Consider the following 6,912-nt stretch of genomic DNA (forward strand, 5'->3'; position numbering starts at 1 on the left):
GGATGCTAGAAGGAATAAATATTTTTTTTTATCATCCAATTCCTTTTTTTCTTTTTTGTGAAAAATAACATATATATGAAAAAGCAATAAAATTCAAAACACAGCACCACAATTAGTTGTAGAACAGATTTCAGAGTTTTGTTACAATTTCATGATTTTAGATTTTTACTTCCAGCTGCTCTAAGATACCAGAGATGAAAAGAAGTATCAATGTAATGATTCAACAATCATATTCATTTGTTAAACCCTACCTTCTCTATAACTCCACCATCACCTTTGATCTTTCCATCCCACTTCTCATGGGTATTTGGGCTAAGGCCATTCTAAATTTTTCATGTTGGGAGGAAGGCTGTCAATATACAGCACAGGAAGATGGAACTAGCTGATGTTCTGGAGAGGCTGGTTCCTCTAGGTTTCAGGACTTATCTGGTCCAGGAACCCAACTGGAGGTTGTAAGTTTCTGGAAGGTTACCCTAGTGCATGGAACCTTTGTAGAATCATATATATTGCCCTAGGTGTTCTTTAGGATTAGCTGGAATGGTTTTGGGTGGGGGTTGGCAAGTTATGATAGGTAGCAAGGTCTAACTGAAGCTTGCATAAGAGTGACCTCAAGAGCAGCTTCTCAACTCTATTTGAACTCTGTCAGCTACTGATACTTTATTAGTTACACGTCTTTAGTTGTTGATCCCATGGTACCAGGGCTGGATCATCTCTAGGAGTCATCTCCCATGCTGCCAAGTAGACTTTCACCCCTTGTCATGTCCCATGTAGGGAAGAGGGCAACGATTCTACTTGCAGAGTTGGGCTTAGAGAGAGTGAGGCCACATCTGAGCAATGAAAGAGGTCCTCCAGAAGTAACAGTTAGGCATACCTATGGGTAGGTTAAGCTTCCCACTACATACATAAGCTTCACAAGAGCAAGCCTCAAGATCAAGGGCTTGACCTTTTGATTTGGGTGTCCCTAATGTTTGACACAGTATGTAATTTATTTTTATAAGTCTGCCTCCCACAGTGGCCACTCTTAGCTCCTATGTAGGAACCAGGAGCTCACTCACCTTTCTATTCCTGATTTCTAACCATGCCTGGCAAATAGCATTCACCTAAACATATACCCAGTTTATAAAAGATTTTTTTTTTGATCAGTTGAAGTGAGTAGAAAAATGCCTCCCAAGTGTCTTAAGCTACATTTCAAACATGACTACCAGGTAAATAACATAAATGTAAAAGAATGGCATAAAGTATGAATTTTAACAAATCTGATTTGTTGCAGTAACTTAGAGTAATTCAATTCAGCAGGAGAAATCGGGAAGTGAGAACCACCACCATGTTCTTCTTTGAGACAATATGACAGGTAATCTTAACTACTTATCTTTTTGTTTCCTGCTGTAAAACACTGTTTCATCTTCTCACAAGTAAAATCAGATCATTTTAATTCGTTAAAGTCCCTTTCAGGAATGGAAACTGCTTGGGAGCTTGCTCCTCTATTTAGAAGCCTCAGGAAGCTGGTTCAGCACTGCCTGTTGAGTGAAAAAATAAACCTGAGTTCAAGTCTTGCTGAGCCACTCACTGACTGCATGATCTTGGGCAGATTACTGAACATTTCTGCTTCCTAATCTGTCATATGGTGACAGAAATACCCATTTTTAGATATCTCATGAGCATTGAATAGGGTTAAATCTTTTTGAAGTTATGTGACACATAATAATCAGTTCTTACTGTTTTGAAAATATATGGTCAATCTAGTAAACTTCATAAAATGTTACCTCTTGTCAAACACTTAGGAAGCATGTAGCTTAAACCCTTCCTCTTAGAGATGAAAAACAAAAGCCCAGTTTAAGTGACTGCACATGACAAATCCTTAACCAACCCCAGAGAAAAAGTTTAGGTGTCAGTGAACTGGCCCTTTCCTTTTGGCTCATGCCAAAAGAAGTAGAGGGGTCTTTTTGTGATAGGATAGATTTATATTGCCAAAGGTCAAACATTTTTTTCTACCTGTCCACAATTTGCAGAGAATGAAGAAAGTTATTCTTTACTGAAGGCTAGAGTATTTGTCCTCAAGCTCCCTCCAAGGGAGAGTCATATACAAAGGGGGAGAACCCAACTATGGTGGATTGAATTATGTACTCCAATTTAGACAGTGTTTTAATTTGTTAAAACTGAAGAAATGCAATATACAGAAATAAGTTGGTTTTTACAATGGGGATTTATTAACTTACAAGTTCAATACTGAGGTTGTGAAAATGTCCAAATCAGGGCATCAACAGGATAATACCTGGATTCTGAAGACTGGCTACTGGTGAGGTTGGGCTCCTTGTCAGAAAGCAAGGCACGTAACAAAGTCTGCCAGTCCTTCTCTCCTGGGTTTCATTGTTTCCAGCTTCTGTCTGCAGGGGCTTCCCCTCTGAACTGCTGTGCGTTTTTCTCTTTTAGCTTCTCTCTCTCTGTTAGCTTCTGTGTGTCTTTTCTGCCTTTTGTCCTCTTATATAGGGCTCCAGTAGGAGGATTACAACCTACCCCAGGGCACTCCTCAACTGAAATAACCTAATCAGATGTCTGCAACCACTATAGGTCTGTATCCACAAGAATGGGTTTAAAAGAACATGGTCTTTTCTGGAGTACATACAGCTTCAAACCATCACAACATCCTCTTGGTCTTGGTCTGCATTCTGGTCAGTGTGTACTCATTGTAAATAAGATCTCAAGATGTTACTTCAGTTAAGATGTGGCCCCGTTGAATCAGGTTGGTTTTAATCTGGATTACTGAATTCCTTTACAAGCAAAGGTGAAAGACTGAGAGAAGCCAGGAGAGGCCACTATGTACATGTGCATTGCCAGATGACAAAAAAGTCAAGGACCAAGGATCCCATGCAGCCAGCCCCAAAACGCCACCATCTTCAGGGAGAATTGCTGATGTCTCAACTTAGGACTTTTAGTTCAACACCATGAACCAATAAATTCCTATTGTTTAAGTGAACCCACTGCATGGTATTTGTTTTGGCATTTGGGAAACTAAAATACCTACCAGGCCTCTCTGTAAGGAAACCTGGAGAAAGGCAACAGTTTTTGTCATAAAAGAAACCATTTGAAGGGTCCAATATTGAATGTAAGGTTTGACTGCACACAGTTGTAAACCAGATATTCTGATGCTTCTCCATCCTTGAAGGGTTTCACACTGAGTTCCAAACCTGTATACCCTAACTGGATATCAGTTAGGAATCCCTGGGTGCTTGAGATACAACCATGAACAAAGCAACATGAATATCACTGCCCTTCACGGGGTAGACTAAGGAGGGATAAGCATTAATCAAATAGTCACACAGATGGCTGTACAGTAACAAAGCTTTGCACTTCATAAATGTTTGTTGAAGGAATGAGTACATTGATGGATGATCCATCCCTTTAAGGCCCAAATAAGTGTTGTCTGATTTCTCAACTTGCTTACAGTCAAAGATTTTTTCAGGTTCCATCTCCAGGTATTTCTGGGACTCCAAAAGAATTTTGGGATGGTCTAAAAATTACTCTGTCATCACCCTAGCCAGCAACAAACAGATCTTGTCTCTCCTCTTGGTCACTGTTAGTACCCAAGCTGCTTCTATTCCTCCTAAAAGAAGGTGCTTTCCCTGAGGTGAGCACATGCTAAGACTAGGCCAGTGATATTTAAGAAAAGTTTGCTGAGGGCTTAAAGATAATAGGAAGCAATTGAAAGCCAAGGAGTAACAACAAAAAGAAATGCAAATCTGAAGACAGAATAGCAGGTATAATGGCTTTTCTATTCACGGGGGCAAGTCCTTTCATGGGGTTCCTACTGAGCTTGTCTGCTGCCATGTTGCTGGGAAGAGCTCCTTTCCTGAGCTTCCTTAATCATAGGGTCTTCATTCAGTGTCCACTCCAACTCACCAAGCCCTGAATGGTTGTGGGGAGCAGTAGTCTCCTCACCACCATTCTCCGGCCAGACTCCCCTGTAAATGTAATCTCAAAGGTGCAACCCCACGCCCAATTGAGTGGTTCTTTTACGTTACGTAGAGACTTTAACTGCTTATTTTCTTAAACTTTTTAATTATAGAATAGAATGTTACCTTTACCTTTGCCTAAGAAAAAGCCTCAATGAAATATTATTTTCCACACCCACGCACAAAGCCTTTCTGTCCTTAAATGTGAATTCAAATGCAGAAATCTAGAGAATCCAAAGTCATTTTGATATAGTCCTTTTCTCCATGCTTCTAGCATTCAAAAAAATACTGGACTCCAATCTTGGCTAAAGCTTACCATGTACTATGTGCTCATTACATTGAACATGGCATGTGAACAGAGCACATTAGCTCCATTACTCCTCTTGTTTCCATGTTTCTTGCCTACTTCCATCTGTAAAACTTTCTAACTTTCTCAAAGTACCCTTCCCTAAATTACATCTCTCCATTATTTTCTGTTCTCCTTTGGAAACAAAATAATTATTTGTTTTCTTATGTTTTTCCTGGAGTTCAGTGGAAGAGTGACCCCTCCAAAGGACCCCCTCTAAATAACTGTTTTGCCTGAAGAAGAGAGTACTGCCACTGAGATTGATCAAGAAAGATGTCAAAACACTTGTACAACAAATGGACTGATCTGCTATGCCTATGTAGAAATATATGGGCTAATGGAAATGGAAAGAGTAGAAGAGATCTTTGAAAAATACATGTCAGACATCTAAGGAAAGATGGTAGACTGAATAGCTACTTGCCTCCTTTCTGAAATCCTACTTAAACACAGAAAAGAGATTTTCTAAAGGTATAAACTCATGACTTACACAGAAGAATAGGAGAGGAAACAATAGCACCAATATATGGTGAAATAAGTGAAAGCTCTTAGCACATTTGGAAAACCAAATCTTAGGCTATCAGTGCAGAAAACTAAGAACCAACACAATTTTTTGGAAAAACACCCCCCAAAGCTCAAGATTTGTAAACAACTATCTTCAAGAAGAAAGATGAAGGTAACTGCTAAATAAGGAGGATCATCCTGACAATCAGTTTTTGAAGAAGCTGTTGGATCTCCAGATCCCCTCCCCAATTATATACATTATATTAAAAAAGGTGAAGTTTGGTAACTTCACCTTTCTTATCCCAGCAAAAGATGGAGTTTATGTCTGTAGAGAAGGGAAAAGGGAGAGTCCTTGGAATGGGGAGCCCTAGGCACAGTTAAAGACAGGACTCCTATGCTATTATGGGGCAGTTGTCACAGATGCTCTTTCCCCAGATTCTTTGCATGATCAACTGCTGTTCATCTTTCAGGCCCACCTCCTCTCTCAAGCTTCCTTGGATTTTCAAAGATAGTTTCCAAGCTCTGATAAAACCCTCAACTATTCCTTCAAAGCACTTGTCACATTTGTATCTACATGCTTATTTGTGTGATTTTATCTGTTCTTGTCCACTTATAGATTATAACAATCTCATAAGGTCAGGGGCTGTGTTGTTTGATTTGGTTTACAGCAGTATACTATTCTCAGTCCTACAGCCCAGTGTTTGGCACATAATAAGATTCAATAAATATCTGTTAGTTGAATGAATATTTGAATAAAGGAAGTCGTAGGCTTCAGTATAGTTCATGTGAAGAGAAAGCAAGAGGTGTATATGTGAACTGGAAGTGAGAGAAGAGACCCAGGAGCCAAAGGAAAGTACAGGATGGAAAATCAAACCAGAAGAGGACTCAATGATAAGTTCCAAAACATAGGAAGTAAACTACACAATGGTTCCTTAGTGTTGATTTAAACTTCCGGAGCTGAACCGGAGAGAACTTTCCAAGGATTTGGGGATAAAATAATAGCAACATTTAGAAAGCTGGACAATGCCAGGATTTGGTAGGGATTTGAGGATATGCATTGCTTGAGGAAGAGTGTACTGGTGCAACCATTTTGGAGAGCAGATAACAATTACTTTAGCCAAATTAAGTTTAGGTCTACTGTGGTAGTTTGAAGTTGTTATGTACCCCCAGAAAAGACCATGTTCTTTTAATTTGTTCTTGTGGGTGCAGATCTAATTGTAGGTGGGACCTTCAGGTTCGGTTATTTCAATTTAGATGTGATCTGCTTCATTCAGGGTGGGTCTTAATCCCTTTACCAGAGTCCTTTAAAAGAGGTGAGATTAAGAGAAAGCCCAGAGAAGCTGGATGGAAACAGAGAGACAAGGACACACCCACAGAAGCTTATAGAAGAGGCCACCGAAGCCAGAAGCTGAAAGCAAGGAAACCCAGGAAAGGACCAGCAGAAGCCAGCCATGTGCCTTCCCACGCGGCAGAGGTGCCCCAGATGTCAGCAGACCTTTTTTTAGAGAAGGTATCATCCTGTCAATGCCTTAATTTGGGCAGTTTCATGTTCTTAGAACTGGAAATTTGTAAACGAATAAATCCCCATTGTAAAAGCCAACCCATTTTTGGTATATTGCATTTCAGCAACTTCAAGTAACGGAAATACTTACCTTATGCTTCCACAATTATCCTTCCAGGTATTTAGCTCAAGGAAATTCTGTTGTAGGTCCATACATTTGCATGCACAAAGATGCTCATCTCAGCTTTATTCATGGTAGCTAGAAGTAGGAGACAACCTGGCTATCCATCACAGGGAGAAGTAATAGGTAAAATGTGATCGGTGCAGCATGGGATATAATGTTGCTGTTAGAAGCAATAAATTAGATGTATGCATAGCAACATAGGTAGAACTTTAAAACAGTGTGCTTGGTGCTGAAAGTAAGAAACATGATCTATGAGGCATAATGTTCTCAAAAAATTAAAAATGCATGCACATAAAGCAATAATATAAATATTGCAAGAGAGTATTAATATAAAAAGCTACAGAGTCAAACGTCTGCTTATGGCAGAGGGAGGGCACTGGGAGTGGGGAATAGAGAAAAAAGGAATGAATTGAACGAATGAATGAATGAA

This window comes from Tamandua tetradactyla, chromosome 3 (genome assembly GCF_023851605.1).
Source record: "Tamandua tetradactyla isolate mTamTet1 chromosome 3, mTamTet1.pri, whole genome shotgun sequence".
Lineage (NCBI taxonomy): Eukaryota > Metazoa > Chordata > Mammalia > Pilosa > Myrmecophagidae > Tamandua > Tamandua tetradactyla.